Genomic DNA, 18,828 nt, shown 5'->3' with positions numbered 1-18,828 from the left:
CGGGTGTCTGGAATGAGCTGTCAGAGGAAGTGGTGGATGCTGGTACAATTCAACATTTAAAAGACATCTGGATGGATATATGAATGGGAAGGGTTTAGAGGGATATGGGCCAAGTGCTAGCAAATGGGACTGGATTAATTTAGGATATCAGGCTGGCACAAATGAGTTAGACTGAAGGGTCTGTTTCTGTGTTGTACAGCTCTATGACTCTATGACTGTATAAGAGAATGAAAACAGGTTAAAATGTCCTAGCTGTGATATAACCTTGTTTAGTTTTAGCAAGATTTCCCTGTTTTTATACTCCATTTCCTTTGAAATAAAGGCCAACATTCCAATGTCTTCTTATTACCTGCTGCACATGCTTGCTAGCTTTTTGTAATTTATTGATAAGGGCTCTAAAATTCCTTTGTGTTGCAGCTTTCTGCTGTCTTTCTCCATACAGTATTATTCAGTTCTTCTATTCTTCCTGCCAAAATCCTCACATTTTCTCCATATTATATTCCATCTGTTAATTTATGCCCATTGACTTAATCTGTCTATAGGCGAAAGTGAGGACTGCAGATGCTGGAGATCAGAGTCTAGATTAGAATGATGCTGGAAAAGCACTGCAGGTAAGGCAGCATCCGAGGAGCAGGAAAATTGACGTTTCGGGCAAAAGCCCTTTATCAGGATTCAGGATCATTCCTCATGAAGGGCTTTTGCCTGAAACGTCAATTTTCCTGCTCCTCAGATGCTGCCTGACCTGCTGTGCTTTTCCTGCACCACTCTAATCCTTAATCTGTCTATATCCATTTGAAGACTTTCTCTTATCCTCACTATTTGTTTTCCATCTATTTTGGTCTGCAATCTTGATGATAGTACATATAGTGCCATTAACCATATCATTAAGATATTATAAATAATTATGGCCTCGGTACTGATTCCTGTGGCACTCGCCTATTTGCAGGTTGCCATTCTGAAAATACCTCCCTTATTCCAACTTTCTGTCTGCTATTGGCCAATCCTGTCTCTAATCTAATAAACAGCACTCAATGTCAGGGGCTCTTATCATTTTATTAACATTGAGTAGTATAATTTCTCATCTTCTAGAATTCAGTTGTAGATTCTTCCACATTTAGAGTCTGGCTGTTTGGATGGTGTACAAAGCACGTTGTGTGGATGCAGAAGAAAAGAATTAGCTATAGTCACAATTTCTGTTCAGCCTTAAAAGCAGAAAACTTATATGCTAGCAAGAAACAACATCAATGCATGTTAGAGAATGTCCAGTAGCACTGAACCTCATTGGCAAACCCCTGGCTTTTCAGTGTTCCCACTGCTCACAAATCATGTTTCAAATCCAACCAGGATTACAGGTATTCCCAAGACATATCTCATTCCGACTGCAACTTGGTGCATGCACCTCTCAGCCTTCTCTCCATCAGCAGCCCCACATGCTGTTTCAAAGCTGTCCTGGTCCTGAATTTCATTTTAATTTTCATCTCATTCAACCCCCCAATGCAAGCTGACTGAAATGGGCTCCTGCTCCATGTTAAAACTGGCTTTCTTATTTTCAAATTCCTTCATAACCTTACCTTCCTCATCTTCTGTAATCTTTAGATTAGATTAGATTACTTTAGATTAGATTAGATTAGATTAGATTAGATTAGATTAGATTAGATTAGATTAGATTAGATTACTTACAGTGTGGAAAGAGGCCCTTCGGCCCAACAAGTCCACACCGACCCGCCGAAGCGCAACCCACCCATACCCCTACATTTACCCCTTTTAACCTAACACTACGGGCAATTTAGCGTGGCCAATTCACCTAACCCGCACATCTTTGGACTGTGGGAGGAAACCGGAGCACCCGGAGGAAACCCACACAGACACGGGGAGAATGTGCAAACTCCACACAGTCAGTCACCTGAGTCGGGAACTCTCTTCAAGTACGTCAAATTTTGAGAACCCTGTCCTCCTCCAATTTTAATCCACAATATTAACTTTGGCAGACACCTGTCAGCTGTCTACAGCCTAGATTCTGGCAAAATGTCCCCAAACCTCTCCATCTCTTTAGTGAGGTAAAAACAATGACTGCAGGTGCTGGAAACCAGAGTCTAGATTAGAGTAGTGCTGGAAAAGCACAGCAGTTCAGGCAGCATCCGAGGAGCAGTAAAATCAATGTTTCGGGCAAAAGCCCTTCATCAGGAATACAGGCTCTCTGCCTGTATTCCTGATGCGACAATCACCTGATGAAGGAATGTCGCTCCGAAAGCTAGTGTGCTTCCAATTAAACCTGTTGGACTATAACCTGGTGTTGTGTGATTTTTAACTTGTACACCCCAGTCCAACACCGGCATCTCCGAATCATGACAAAATCTTTGATCAACTATACTGATATCCTCTCAAGTGGCTTTGTGCCAACTTTTGTTTTATAATACATTGTAAAGTGCATTGCAAAGTTTTATTTTGTTAAGGCACTATATAAATACAAGTTGTTGTTGTTAAAAGTACCACATAAGTGCAAGTGGTTGTTTGTGTGTTGTACAAGCAAAAGTTGACTATAAATTAGTTCCAGTGGAATCATGAATGAAGTCCGTTCACTGTCATCTCAAAGGACCACATCAGCTGACGTTGTTAACTTATCATATGTGCTGAAGTGAAATATTGAAGAGCTTCACTCATAACTGGAAGCAAATATATTTTTGATCAATTATATGTTACTCCCGAGTTCTGTATTGTGCAGTAGTGGAGTTACTAAATTAATTGGATCAATAATGATGGCACATCATAAACCTGCACTGGTATCACACAGTAATCATTTTCTTTTCACAAGCATGATATTATAATGAAAAACAAACAGTAGTGTGAAGAAAAACTCATTCTCCACAAAAATTCCACAGGAGCCACTTGTCAATCTGCACATTAATATAGTTTGCATTTAGAGTTGACCTTTATGCTCCATTTTAACATATTTATTACTTAACTATGAGATATCAACAAATTACATGATAAAGAGCTGAAGGATGTCATCTATGTCCCATTTATAACACTTACCATAAATTACTAGACCTTTGTCACTCCTGATTGATCAGGTCAGTTGATGAGAGAATCTATTTTATATCCTGCATGACCTAATGACTTTTTTATTGCACCAAAATCCAAGTGAAATGTCAAGCCCATCAACAGTCAAGGTGAAAAGAGGTGAAGTATGAATTGGATTAATCTTGTGGTTACTTTATGTTGATCCTCAGTTTTAAAGGATATAGATCTCTACTGAGGGATGAAAAGGGAAGGGGTAATCTTTCACTTAAATGTGAAAGAGGGAACATATTGGTTGAATGGCCACATGGCTCATCCAAAGCCAATGTTTTGAAAAAAAACCCAAAAATGACGATGTTCAATTAATGTGATGTATTTACGTTGAAGTGGAAGATGTCTTAGTATTCCAAGCGAAAAAGATGTTTGTTTTCAGTTATTCATTTTAAAGCAGCTCTTTAATTATAATTAGGACTTTATTCAAACTCTGACACTGACTTCTCAAGTATTCTTTGAAGAAATATCTTTTCTGTTAATGAAACATCATCTTATCAATTGGCACTGAGCATCACCCTGCTCTACAAAAAAAAAATCAGTTGCTTGAGGATTATTCTAGATTGCATTTAAAATCCATAGTTTCATTTCTCCAATGTCAACCTTCACCAAAATCATTGGATCCACACTCCTTCACCTTCACCTCTAACAAGTGCTAAGAATTGAAAAACTTGTTTGACTCTAACTTGATAACAATCCTTTTAACTGCTTCCTCCCTCATCCATAAAATAAAACCTTGATTTAATAAATAATTTAATAAATAATTCTCATCAACTAATTTTCCCAAGCTACTGAACAGGAAACTTTCCTTTCTGGGCCCTTTTGTGAGGTGACATTTTAAATGGTTTCCACTTATTAGGTACCTTGCCCTCATTTTCAAAGCCTTTGTTATTAATCCTACTTAATAAAGATTCTGAGTCAAAGAGTGTGGTGCTGGAAAAGCGCAGCCAATTGGGCAGCATCCAAAGAGCAGGAGAATCACATTTCAAGCACAAGCTCTTTGTCAGGAATGCTGCCTGCCCTCCTGTGCTTTTCCAGCACCATACTCTTCTACTCTGATCTCCAGCATCTGCAGTCCTCACTTTCTCTTCCTTGAAAAAAATTCCCCTTAACATTCATAGTCTATTCTTGCAAACTAACACCTCAGCTCCAGCTTTCCATCACAACATTGAAATAACCTGATTGAAACTTGAATGACTTTGTGATAGATTAGAATGCAGTACCCATTTTTGTTCTCCTCAACAATCTGCAGCATTTGACATTTTCCTGCTCCAGTGCCTCTCTTCCTGCCTGGTTGTTCGTTGCTGAGTTCAACTCTTGCAAACAGATGTAGTCAGCACATTTCCACCAATTATTTCTTTTCCCCATGCTGTAATGAATCCCTCAAGGATTTATCTATGGTCCCCGCCTCTTTCTTATCTACATACTGTCCCTTGATACCATCATTCACAGACATGGAGTCAACCTCCATATAAGTAGCAACAGTATTAAGTTCTAGTCTTCACAACCTTTTTACAACTTCCCAAAACCCTTTTTTATCAGACTATATGCTTGACATCCAATCCTGGATGAAATGTAAGTTTCTCCAATTAAAAGTAGCACCAGATGCAATCAGTCATACAATATCAGAATTCGTCCATGCGTTTCATCATGTTCTTACCACAGTCTTTGACCCCTTGCTACCTTCTCTGCTCATGTTGCTAACAGCATCTTCTTCCCTGGCACTGTCACAGACCAAATCCGAATGCTTTAGCAGTCATAATGTCTGACCTTGTTTCTATCTGCATGTGGCTCAGTGGTTAGCATTGCTGCCTCACAGCATCAGGGACCTGGGTTTGATTCCACACCTGGGCAACTGTCTGTGTGACGTTTTTACATTCTCCCCGTGTCTGCGTGGGTTTCCTCCTGGTGTTCTAGTTTCCTGCCACAGTCCAAAGATGAACAGGTTAGGTGGATTGGCCATGGGAAATGCATGGTTACAGGGAATACATTTTGGGGGATTGTGGGGTCTGAGTGGGATGCTCTTTGGAGGGTTGGTGTGGACTTGATGGATCGAATGGCCTGCTTCCACACTGCAGAGATTCTAAACCTCAGCTCATCTCTACTGAAACCTTCATATGCTTTTGTCACCTCCAAATTTAGTCTTGGGATGTTCCATAGACCAGCATCCTATACTTCAGCCTTCTTAAACAGAGGCTGTGAGTTCCCATTTTTTTCTGACCTTGGGGTTGGGAATCTTTAAGAGTGGGAGACCGTACCACCAAGCGCAAGGGCCAGGGTCCTGATTGAACAGCTGAGAACTGAGCAGGAGAAAGGTAATTCGCATTGGAGTAGGAAGCCAAGTGGAGGGGAGAGGGAGCTAGGAGGGGGAGAATGGAGATGGCTTTCACTGAGAACTCTCTGCCTCTCATCTGTGCATTTGATTGGGACAAACTGATTCACTGCCATACACAACCCAGCTGGGAGTTTGCCTGTTTTCCCAGTTGGGAATGCTGCTACTTTTCTAATCTACTGGGGACACATTTCATTGTGCCAGTGGCAGATTCTGGCCCTTAAATGATTGCTGGTTGATCACATAAGCATCATAATTGGCAACAGATCAATGTTTTTGTAGGGAATTTAAGTTCTGAAATGGCAGGGAAAGACCTGTTACCTTGCCAAACTGCCTGATCATTTTTCCTTTCCACCAACTTTCCCACCACTTCTCAGGAGGATCAAATCCTTACCTTTGTGTACATTAAAAAAAATTCTGCTTCATCATTCCAGGCTGCACCAAGTCCCATTCACCTTTCTCAGCACATGTAATGAATTACATTACCCTCTGTCTCCTAATCCAGTAAATTTAAATGTTTCATCCTTGTGTTTAAAGGGGTTCATACTTTAATTCATACTTTACTGCTGCCACCTTCTCTAGATTTACAACTCTCCCAAAGTTCAGTGTTCCTCCTTGGCACTTTGTACAAATATGCCATAGCTCTAGAATTCCCTTGTCAAAAGCCACACTGAAGCACCTTTGTGTCCTCCTCACAGTTCACCCTCCCACATAGTATTGTGCTGTTTGAAAACGTAGAGATATTAAATTCTGTTCCCTCATCTAAATCATTCACATATATTCTGAGCAAACATTAATCCCTACGGTACCTCACTGGTCACTAGTTGTCACTTGGAAAAAGAGCTGTTTATTCTTACTCTTTGTTTCCGGTCTTCCCACCAGATCTCTAGTCATGTCAGTCTACTACTTCCAACTCCATCCATTTTAACTTTATTTGTTAATCTCTTATATGGGACCTTATTGAAAGCCTTATTTATCATCTGAAATGCCCTAATCAAGCCATTCAGTTCAAGAGGCAATTAGGAATCAGCAATAGATGCTGGTCCAGCCAACGATGCCCACATTATGTGAACAAATAAAACCAAACTTGGCTGCAGTCATCAGTATCATAGTTTATGTACCCTGACCTCTAAGTCTATCGGCAGTCAAGGAATCAGGAGCTTGTGATGTGCAATACTTGATTATTTCAACTTTTTTCATTCTTGTTGCCAGAAATGGCTGTTCATCTGTCACGTGGCAATTAATCAGAACCAACATTGAAAATCATACTTAAGTAGAGTATTTTACTGTAATTTAGCATATGTTTACAAAAGTGAAAGGTTGTTCATAATGATGTTTCACCAGTGATTTGTCCTCAGTAAGATTTCTACTTCCAGTTCTTCCCAGTATGTTGCTGCACAGTCCTGACTTCCACAGCAGTAACGGGGGGTGGGTTTGGGATGTGGATGTCTGTGGCTGGCTCAGATGATTTGGAATGCTTGGGTAGTTCTGGACTGGTAGCCTTGGGATAAGAGGGCCCAGGACTGCCCAGCTGCAGGGTCACTGTCCTGTCGAAGGCTATAGGATCACAGGCAGTGGGAGTTGGAGAGGCTAGACAGACTGATAGGACGTTTCTGGGATCCTGTGTGTGGCTGCTTCTGCCTCTGGGTGTTGTTGACAGCGTTCTGTCTCCCTGACAATGGGAGAGGCACGTGAAGTAAATTTGGGTTCCCTCATGTCTCTCTCTGCCCTTGCTACTGATGCTACGGTGATGGAATATAGGTCTGTGTTCATATTCAGCAGATACAGAGTGTGTTGGAACTGGCCCTCCATGGTAGTCACAAATCTGTACATGGAGACAAGAAGACATATAAATGGCAGAGTGAGCAAGGTCCTGATGACATTTACAGACTCCTTCTTCAGTCTTTGACTTACTTACTGACTGCTTCAGACAAACTTGTTTCTCTGCCTGTCTGTACATTTTCATAGAATCATAGAATCCCTACAGTGTGGAAACAGGCCGTTTGGCCCAACAAGTCCACACCAACTCACCGACAGTACCCCACCCAGACCCATTCCCCTACCCTATTACTTTACATTTCTCATGGCTAATCCACCAAACCTACACATCCCTCGACAGGAAGAGGCAATTTAGCCTGGCCAATCCACCTAACCTGCACATCTTTGGACTGTGGGAGGAAATCGGAGCACCCGGAGGAAACCCACACACTGACAGGAAGAATGTGCAACGTCCCCACAGACAACCGCCTGAGGCTGGAATCAAACCAGGGTCCCTGGCGCTGTGAGGCAACAGTGCTAACTACTGAGCCACCGAGCCCCCCATTTTGACAAAGCCATTCATGGCTGAGATCAATAGATACCTTTTGTGTGAGGCTGAACAGTGGCCTGGTCTCCAGCAATCCTCTGAAATCCAGAGACTCAAGATATTTCTTCCTCAACCAGTTACAGAAGCATGTCAGTGATGTGCTTCTAAATTAAATCCAGATGGGGAACCCACCTTTGTGAAAGTATCTGAGCTGGAGGAGAGTGTAGTTAACAGCTTTGTTGGTGCAACCTGTGAGGGTTCAATTGTTTACTCCTCAGAGGTGAAGGTGCTGCTGAGAATCTCTCTTGCTAGCCTCTTCTTAGCGGAGGTTCACTGGGTGCCACAGTGCCTCAATAAGAGTCATACAGTCATAGATTCATTGAGATGTACAGCACTGAAACAGACCCTTTGGTCCAACTCATCCATGCCAACCAGATATCCCAAACTAATATAATCCCACTTACCAGTACCCAGCCCATATCCTCCAAACCTTTCCTATTTGTATACCCACCCAAATGCCTTTTAAATATTGCAATTGTACCAGCCTCCACCACTTCCTCTGGCAGCTCATTCCATACACGTACCACCCTCTGTGTGAAAACGTTGCCCCTTAGGTCTCTTTTATATCTTTCCCCTCTCACCTTAAACCTATGCCCTCTAGTTCTGGACTTCCCTACCCCAGGGAAAAGATCTTGCCTATTTATCCTATTCATGCCCTTCATGATTTTGTAAACCTCTACAAGGTCACTCCTCAGCCTCCAAAGCCCGAGGGAAAACAGCCCCAGCCTATTCAACCTCTCCCTATAGTTCAAATCCTCCAATCCTGGCAACATCCTTGTAAAAGGTAAATCTTTTCTGAACCCTTTCAAGTTTCACAACATCCTTCCTATAGGAGGGAGACCAGAATTGCATGCAATATTCCAAGTGGATAAGGAAGTAGTTATCTTAGCAAGTTAGAGGTTTGAGCAGATTAAGAGTGAACTGGCACTGTTGGTACTTGAAGGGCAATGCAGCACAGCATGATGAACTTTGCAGGGTTGATTGATTGATGAGGTCTTCCTATTGCCATGTTATCAGTCGTGGATTCTCTGGTGTTGCCTTCTCATAAGGAGTGAAAAGTTTCTTGTCTGTCATCCCGCTGCTGGTCTTTGACCTCTTCAGCTTATTTGTGGGCTAAGCGCTCCTGCAATGAGACTTGTCCCCTCTGAGAATGGTTGAGCAACACAGTGTGCTGGTCAGGTTTCAGTGTCTGTAGTGGTATGTGGCTGAACTTAAAATACGGTACCAATGCTCGAATGCTGGAGGATCCCAGCAGCAGGAGATTCCACCAGAAAAACATCCAAGGGTCCGGTTGCATAATTACTAGGGTGTAGACCAAAGATTGTGTGAGAGAAGTCACTTTCAGCCATGACAATCAGGAATCACACCCAAAAAGCTCTAACTGAAAATTGGAAGATTGTGTCCAAATTCACTGAATTATTAGTACAGCAACATTCACCCTACTGTCTTATTATGGTGTCCTTTTCCCATTTTTCTTCCCATTCAACAGTTTATGTGACAAACACCCCGATTATTGTATCTTGGATTTATTTTATTATTAATAGTCATTCTCAGCCATCAGTTATGAATTACTTTTCACCATGAGATACTTGTGAAATGAATGGTTTGTACATACATGTGTACCTCACTGGCTTCCACTTGACTCATCTCCCTAATGATACAGATACAATAAATTACTATTTTACTCTGTGCTAATTATCTTCACCTTTTATGTTATTTGTGGTCAAGTGACGGGTCCAAAATTCAACATTTTAAATTGACCCATAGCCAGAGAAACCAGGACTGACAGAAAATTTGCCAAACTAAACTGACAGCAGACAACAACTATCATCTGCAAAGAACAGTGGAAACCAAGGTCAAAAAGGTTAGATAGCTTCAGAGGGAACCAGTTGCAACTAGCTCAAGGATTGTGTATTGGAGAAATATTGATCAGACTTTCTGGCAACTTGACTTCAGCCAGTGCCTGAGAATGTGCACTTTCTCCTCCCTGGCAAGGCATCTGTGAAGGATGTTGGCATGAACCCATTTGATGATCTGAACCCCAATCATGACCTCATTGGTTGGAGACCGCAGATCATTCAGGAAGGTCCGGGATGAGGGAGAAACGATACCTGGAAGCCAACTGGTCAGTGAAACCTCGCAGCCAGATGCATGGCAGGAAACTATGTGGAAACCCTAGAAGACCCAGGGGAAGATCTGCCCTGACCTGCAAGACTCACCTTTCTGGAACAGAGCTAGTGGTAGGTTGAAAAAGAAGGAGACTCCAAAGGCCTAGCTCAATCACATTGATTGTTGTGGGTCAAATCCTTTTGCAGATGGATGGAGCTAGAGAGAGAATAAGCATTATGGGAATTTAGGACATGCTCATATGGTGATTTTAAGAAGGAATATTTTGTGAATAAAATCGAGTTGAACAGCAAATTGAACTCTGTGTCCCTTTGTCTACCTCATCAACAAAAGCACTTGGGTAAAGTGTATTTAATACATAAACTGGTCAGGGTGTCCAAAGCATGGACAACATACTTATGCAACTGTTTTTGCATTATTATGAATATTCCCCTCCTGGTAATCAGAAGCCATCATTCTATTCTGGGGCATAAATCTGGTTCCACTTCGGAGCAGATCAATGCATTGTGCATGACTTCATCTAAAACTCTGGTCACTATAAAACAGCTTATCATTTGATTTACCATGAGCAACATGAGAAATTGGCTAATAATTTTGAAAAATTGAAATGTGTGCAAGTGGCATCAGTATGGGTAAGATAACAGAAAAGTAATTATTGAAGCAAACTTTACCTTTGACATTTGAAGCCAGATTATTTCATTGAACTGCCCCTGAATTTCAACTTAATGTATTCATAGCGGATTGTTAAGTTCCTTTCTATTCTGCTTATTTCTTATCATGCTATAAATGAAGCAGAAACTATATTACAATTATAATTTTAGATCAGTGAATTGTGTTTTCTACATTTTCTATCAGGATTCATTCCAGTAGCCTTGCCTATTTAGGATAAGGCTGCAGACCTGTCACATCAGTTTCCTGAGTCTCTTGTCATTTGAATAAATTACACCGTTATCAAGATTGCAAATGACGTAAAATGCCATCTTGAGCTGTAAATGCTATGGTGCTATAAAGGCTGCAGTAATGACTAAGAGAAGACATTTACTGTGTATTGTGATGAATCACTGTTAATGCAATGTACGTGGTGGCTCTATTTCTGCAATTTGATTAAATTTGCAAGTTTATTCATGGAAAATGTGACATCAGTTGACACAGCATTATCACCTATAAAATGTTAATGGGAGAACCTACAGGGTATTTTGTTAAAGGAGGCTACATTGAAGTGATAATTGTATTTAGTCATTATGAAAAAGAAAAACACATTTCAGAAGACAGTAAAGCATTTCAGGCATGATCTGCCTTCAAACTTTGCCAAACTCAAAAGTTGCCTTTGATAAATGGGGAACTGTTTGATAAACATGCTTTCGAAAAAATAAGGGTGAATGCAGCAATTCTATACCCTTGGCTGTGTGTCTCATTTTACAGGAGAGGAGGTCACAGACAGGGCCACAACACATAGTACTGATTCTTCAATCCTCAATGCTGTTAAGTGAGGCTACATACTGGGAGCACAGGACTACTAAATTCATCCTATTGTACAAACACAACCTCCCACTTTATTACAAATTAACATTTAATGAAGCAGGCCAACAATTTTTTTTTATTAAAGCCAATCATCTTTTAAGAGAAGCTTTGTTGAAATATTAAAAATCCTTAGGCTATGCCATAGATTGTTATTCTCTACATTATTCTGCTCCCCTCTTTTCAAATTGACTGCTCCACGAATGGTGTCATGGGTCAAGGAGATAATTCAAAAAGCTCGGTTTGTATTCAAGATTCATCTTCAGTAAAGCAGCCCATTGAGAGTAAGAGGAAAATCATAAAGTTGGCAATAAATCTGTAGGCATATATTCAAGATTTTAAACCTTTGAACAGTCTAAAATTAATGATGTCTTAATTCTGTCTGAATTTTTTTGGAAGTTTGTACTTAAATGCTGACTCAAAATGTTTATCTGTTATCCAACAGACTTGTCAAGTCTTGGCATTTAATAGGAACAATCATTCACTTTGCATTCAAAAGATGACCAATTTTGATGAAAGTAACTCTTTAAAGTAAATTTCTTTCCTTGCATGTATATCAGTTTGCAAATCCATGCTGATCTTGCTGGCTGTAAATAATTATCTCAACAGTGAGTTGTCTGGTCTGTCCAAGATATTAAAGCAATTGACATGAAGAATTGACATGCACTCTGCAATTCTTTCTAAAAACCATCTTCCTGCTTTTCTGAAAGTACAAAATCAGTACAGTTCCATTGATAACAACACATGTCCAGTAACTTATTGCTATGTGCACACTGAGGCACAGTGTTTTTTTCAGATTCATTCTCCACAGGAGGGATTATAGTCAAGGATATCATTGTCTTCACATGCGCTTTGAAGTAAGAGGTTGCTAGTGGGGATTCCCGGATAATAATTGGGATTAAGGACACAACTTGACATTTTCCCTTAAATAAAGTCAAAATACTGTGAATCACAGCATCATCATTTCATTCAGTACAATGCGGAGACCCTTCGACCTATGGAATCTGTACTGCCAAAAAGATACTATTATCTACACTACTCCCACTTTCCCAAACTAGGCTCATAACCTTGAAGTGCTCATCAAGTACTTTTTAAAGCTTCTGAAGTTTTCTATTCTTGCAGACAGTGCATTCCAGAGACCCACCATTTTCTGGGTGAAAATGTTTTGTCTCAAATCCCCTCTAAATCACCTGTCTTACACTTTAAAATTATGCCCCCTTGTTAGTGACCCTTTGACCAAGGGGAACAGCTGCTTTCTATCCATCCTATCCATGTCCCTCATAGTCTGATCCACCTCGATTAGGTCACCCCCAACCTTCTCTGCTCCACAGAAAACAATCGGAGTTTATCCAGCTTCTCCTCATTGCTCCATCCCAGACAACATCCTGGTGAATCTTCTTTGCACCCCTTCAATGCAATCACATCCTTTGGTGTGGTGCTCAGAAATGCACAGAGTACTCCAGCTGTGGGCTAAGCAAAATTCTGTACAGCTTCAAAATGACCTCCCTACTCTTATAATTTGTGCTATGACTGATAAAGGCAAGAACTCCATATCCCTTCCTAACTACCCTATTAACCTGTCCTGCCACTTCAGGAATCAATGGACAAGCATCCGAAGATTCCTCTGAGCTTCCTAATGTCCTACCGTTCTTTGAGTACCTGTTTATTTTGTTCCTTGTTCCAAAGTGTACCACCTCATATTTATCAGAGTTAAAAATCCCACTACCCATGATCTGCCCAAGTGACCAATCATTTATATCCTTATTAAACTGAAATCTTCTTCCTCACTGTTAAATACTGGCCAAACTTTGTGTCATCTGTAAACTTACATCTCATACCATATCCACATTCTCATCAACATCATTTTTGAATAACACAAACAATACTGATCATGGTGGAATGCAACTGGACATGGGGTCCAGTCGCACAAAAAGCCTTCTACAACCACTCTCTGCCTCCTGTCACAAAACCAATTTTGGATTCAAATTGCCCTCGATCCAATAAGCTTTTACTTTCTTTATCAGTTTACCTTGTGGGATTTTGTCAAAGAATTAGATGAAATCTATATAAACTACATCAATTGCCTTACTCTCGTCCAAGTATCTTGAAAAATTCTATCGGATTTGTTAGGTATGACCTCCCCTTGACAAAGCCATGTGACTATCCCGATCAAACTTTGTTTCTCTAAATAGAGATTAATGTTTTTCTTGCACTATTTTCTCCATTGGCTTTCCTACCACTGATGTGAGACTCACTGATCTGTAATTCCCTGGTTTATCTCTCCCAGCTTTCCTATAAAGTGAAATCACATCAGCTGTCCTCTGGCACCTCTCCTGTGGCCAGAAACGATTTAAAAATTTGGTTCAGGACTCTTGTAATTTTATCCTTCATCTCACACAGCAGTCTTGGATACAACTCATCTGGACTTAGAGACTTGGGTGTCATGGTGGCATAATGGTTGGCATTGGTGCCTCACAGTGCCAGGGACCTGGGTTGATTCTGGCGTTGGGTGACCGTTTGTGTGTTATATCTGTGTGTGTTTCCACTGGGTTTTCTGGTTTCATCCCACTGTCCAAAGATATGCAGGTTAGGCGAATCAGACATGGTCAATGTTGGGGTTTTGGGGATAGGGTGGATTGCTCTTCAGATGGTTGGTGCCGCATGTCCTCTATATGCATAGGGATTCTATGATTAGTCCACTTTTCAATCCACCAATACCTCCATGCTTCTTATATCAATCTGCTTAAGAACTTCACAGTCCACCTTCTCAAATTCTATATTTACATTCTCCTTCTCACAAGTAAAGGCAGATTTGAAGTATTCATTTAACGCTCCATCAATGCCCTCCAGCTTCACTCACAGTTTGCCTTCTTTGTCCCTAATAGATTATTTTCTTTCCCTTGATAGTCTTCTGGAATATTTGGGGTTCTCCATAGTCTTACCCACCAGTATTTTCTCATATACCCTCTTAGTTCTAGCATCATAGAGATGTACAGTACAGAAACAAACCATTCAATCCAATTTGTCCATGCCTACTAACCTTAATTAATCCAGTCCCACTTGTCAGTATTTAGCCCTATCCCATTCAAATGCTTTTTAAATGTTGTAAATGTACCAGCTGTCACCATTTTCTCTTGCAGCTCATTTCATACACGTACCACCTTCTGTGTGAAAAGATTTCTCCTTAGGTCCCTTTTGATTCTTTCCCCTCTCTCCTTAAACCTATGTCCTCTAGTTTTGGACTCCCCTATCCTGGGAAAAAGACCTTGAATATTCATCCTACTCATGCCCCTTATGATTTTAGAAACCTTTATAAGGTCACCTCTCAGCCTCTGATGCTGCACAGAAAATAGTTCCTAATATTTGAAATAAAGACAGAAAATGTTGGAGAAACTCAGCAAGTGAGCGGCAGCATCTGTGAGGAGAGGAAGAGAGTGTTTTGTTTTAAGTTCAGTATGACTCTCTTTTTAAAGCATACTCCATTTTTATTTGACATTTCCTTCTCATTTCCTCCTCAACAACAAGGCAAACTCTTGAGCTCCAGTTCCTGACCTATTTGAAATAAGTCATTTCTGCATGTTTTTGGATTTAGGCATGGAGTCTTCTAGATTGCACAGTCCAGACACTGGGGTTTACACCAGACACTGGGGGTTAAATTGGATAGGCCCTAAAAACAGGCACTGAGATCACAATGTGTAATTGACCCACCTCATTCATTGTAATACAGTCAGCAAGTTGTGCTTGTTCATTTGAATGATTGCAAGCAGTCAGAACTAAGCTGTCTATGCATCGATTACCTGCATTAGTGACAAGCCCAAATCATAACTTGCTAGAACCAATTAAAGCTTAATGATGCTTAAAGATTTCCTGCACCTCTTAAAGGGGAGATACATTGCCGTTGGAGCAGCTGATGGCATTTATATAGGAAATGAATTTGACCAAGTACAGCCTAAAAAATGGTACTACATGGGAAATTGTGGGTTCTATGGCTTTAGACGCTACAGTGCAGTCCTTAATGGAGGAGGTACAAAGTGGGAAAGATGTTCTGTATCCACAGGGCTTTAGGAAGTTCTCTAAGCCATCGTCAAATGGATATAAAGTAGATAAGCACGGAGGCTAATGCCAAGTATCTAACCACAATGAGTTGAACTTAGTTCAACACAAAGTTCAATGATCTCACACTTGAATGGTCTAGGTTAGTGACTAAGTATTGAACTGACCTTGCCTACTACTCACCTCAGACCTTACTTATTTCATCACACACTATCGCTCAATGAGCAAGGGTCTCTGTGAATCTGCACTCGTATCTAATATTCATTGCATTCACCACCCTCACACTCATATTACTGTTGAAAGCCTCACACTGATATCAAACAGCATGCACGTACTGTCAGGTTCACCTGCCTCTCTTCCAATCTAGTTTACTGCATCAGGTGCTCACGATGTAGTCTTCTCCACATTGGGTAGACCGAATGTAAACTTAGGGAATGGTTCACTGAGCATCTCAGCCTGGCCCACAGGGGCCGACTGGACTCCCAGTCACCACCCATTTCAATTACCCCAACCACTCCCTTTCCAACATGACCATTCTTGGCCTCCTTCATTGCCAAAACAATCCACAGCTCCTATTGGAAGAACACCTTAACTTCCTGTCCACCCTACAGCAGGGAGGACTCTACATTGAGTTCTCCAATTTCAAATACCACCCTCCCCATCCCCTGACTCCATTCCCAGCCCTTTCCCATCCCTTCCACGGCTCCCTGCACCAACCAGATTCATTCGTCCCATTGACCAAACAGGTTGTACCCTCTACCTGTCTTCACCTATTCCCACTTCACCACCCTGCCCCGCCACATCCTTTATCTGCAGCTCCCCTCACATCTACCCACAGTCCTGAATAAGGGTTACACCTGAAACGTCGACTTCTCCATCTCCTGATGCTGCCTGGCTTGCTGTGTTCTTTCAGCCTCCCGCCTGTCTACTTTGGATTCCAGCATCTGCAGTTTTTTTGTCTCTAACTAGTTATTCAACCATGGCAGTCACATCAATCAAAAGTATTGCACCAACACTCATGGACACACTACATTATGTCTCTCATACAATAAAGCGTTGTGTGAATTGAGGCAGCATGGACTATAAGATCACAATGTGCAGGAGCATGACAAAATCAACCCGGCCTATTATTGGCCCATCAGTCTAATCTTAGTCATCAGTAAACTGATAGAAGGGGTCAACAATAGTTCCATCAAGCACCACTTGCTTGGCAATAACCTGCTCACTGATGCCCAGTTTGAGCTCTGCCAGAGTGACTTATAAGAACAAAAAAACTAAGAGCGGGGGTAGGCAGTTCAGCCTCTTGATTCTGGATCAGTGGTGCTGGAAGAGCACAGCAATTCAGGCAGCATCCGAGGACAGGCAAAATCGACGTTTCGGGCAAAAGCCCTGCATCATCAGTTCAGCCTCTTGAGCCTATTCTATCATTCAACACAATCATGGCTGATCTCAAATCAGTGTCAACTGCCCATTTTCCCGAATCTTTCAACCTACTGTTCATTAAAAAGCTTTCTGCTTAGTCCTTTAGTTTATTCAGTGTCCTGCCATCCACTACCCTCTTAGGTGGTGAATTCCAAGATTCATGACTGTTGGAGAGAAGTAATGCCTCCTCCTTTCTGTTTTAAATCTGTTATCCCTTATTCTAAAACTATGCTCTTGTTCTAGATTGCCAAGCCAGGGGAAACAGACTTTCTATGTTGACTTTGCCAATCTATAGGTGGGGTGGGGTGGCTATGTTGGTAAGGGATGATATTCAGTCCCTTGCGCGGGGGGACCTAGAATCAGGGGATATAGAGTCAGTGTGGTTAGAGCTGAGAAATACTAAGGGTAAAAAGACCCTCTTGGGAGTTATCTACAGGCCCCCAAACAGTAGTCTGGATGTCGGATGTAAGTTGAATCAGGAGCTGAAATTGGTCTGTCGCAAAGATGTTACTACAGTTGTTATGGGGGATTTTAATATGCAGGTAGACTGGGAGAATCAGGATGGTATTGGACCTCAAGAAAGAGACTTTGTGGAGTGCCTCAGAGATGGATTCTTAGAACAGCTGGTGCTGGAGCCTACCAGGGAGAAGGTAATTCTGGATCTGGTATTGTGCAACGAACCAGAATTGGTCAGGACCTCGAAGTGAAAGAGCCATTGGAAGTAGTGACCATAATACAATAAGCTTCAATCTGTAATTTGAGAGGGAGAGGGTACAATCGGAAGTGACAATATTTCTGTTGAATAAAGGGAAGTATGGAGCTATGAGGGAGGAGCTGGCCAAAGTTCAATGATGCAATACCTTAGCAGGGATGACAGTGGAGGAACAATGGCGGATAGTTCTGTGTATAATGCAGAAGTTGCAGGATCAGTTCATTCCAAAAAGGAAGAAAGATCCTAGGAGGAGGCATGGGTGGCTGTGGCTGACGAGGGAAGTTAAGAAACATATAAAGTTAAAAGAGAAAAAGTATAACATAGCAAAGATAAGTGGGAAAACGGAGGACTGGGAAGCTTTTAAAGAACAACAGAGGATTACTAAGAAGGAAATATGCAGAGAAAAAATGAGGTATGAAGGTAAACTGGCCAATAATATAAAGGAGGATAGTAAAAGCTTTTTTAGGTATGTGCAAGGCAAAAAAATGGTTAAGACTAAAATTGGGCCCTTGAAGACAGAAACAGGGGAATATATTATGGGGAACAAAGAAATGGCAGAAGAATTGAATTGGTACTTCAGATCTGTGTTCACTGGGGAAGACACAAGCAATCTCCCTGAGGTAACAGTGGCTGAAGGACCTGAACTTAAGGGAATTTATATTTGCCAGGAATTGGTATTGGAGAGACTGTTAGGTCTGAAGGTTGATAAGTCCCTGGGGCCTGATGGTCTACATCCCAGGGTACTGAAGGAGGTGGCTCGAGAAATCGTGGATATGTTGATGATTATTTTCCAGAGTCGATAGATTCGGGATCAGTTCCTGCGGATTGGAGGGTGGCTAATGTTGTACCACTTTTTAAGAAAGGTGGGAGAGAGAAAACAGGAAATGATAGACCAGTTAGTCTGACCTTAGTGGTGGGAAAGATGCTGGAGTCTATTATAAAGGATGACACATCTGGATAGTAGTAACAGGATAGTCAGAGTCAGCATGGATTTATGAAGGGGAAGTCATGCTTGACTAATCTTCTGGAATTTTTTGAGGATGTAACTCTGAAGATGGACGAGGGAGATCCAGTAAATGTAGTGTACCTGGACTTTCAGAAAGCTTTTGATAAAGTCCCACATTGGAGGTTAGTGAGCAAAATTAGGGTGCATGGTATTGGGGGCAAAGTACTGACTTGGATGGAAAGTTGGTTGGCTGATAGGAAACAAAGAGTAGTGATAAATGGCTC

The 18,828-nt window shown here is 41.4% G+C and overlaps 1 long non-coding RNA gene across 1 annotated transcript in view; it reads right to left on the bottom strand.

The window, feature by feature from the left end:
• Positions 1 to 6,688: 6,688 nt before the first annotated feature.
• LOC148151936 (uncharacterized) overlaps positions 6,689 to 18,828 on the bottom strand; it is a 29,814-nt gene continuing 17,674 nt past the window's right edge. The window contains exon 3 of the long non-coding RNA XR_015759137.1: positions 6,689 to 7,226. This is a non-coding gene — a long non-coding RNA (uncharacterized LOC148151936). The remainder of the gene's footprint in view (positions 7,227 to 18,828) is intronic.

The sequence above is a fragment of the Chiloscyllium plagiosum genome, unplaced genomic scaffold (genome assembly GCF_037043375.1).
Source record: "Chiloscyllium plagiosum isolate Xiang-an unplaced genomic scaffold, Cpla_swu_hap1 HiC_scaffold_2, whole genome shotgun sequence".
Taxonomy (NCBI): Eukaryota; Metazoa; Chordata; class Chondrichthyes; order Orectolobiformes; family Hemiscylliidae; genus Chiloscyllium; species Chiloscyllium plagiosum.
The sequence above is the reverse complement of the archived record's forward strand: the minus strand, read 5'-3'. Positions and strand labels throughout refer to the sequence as shown.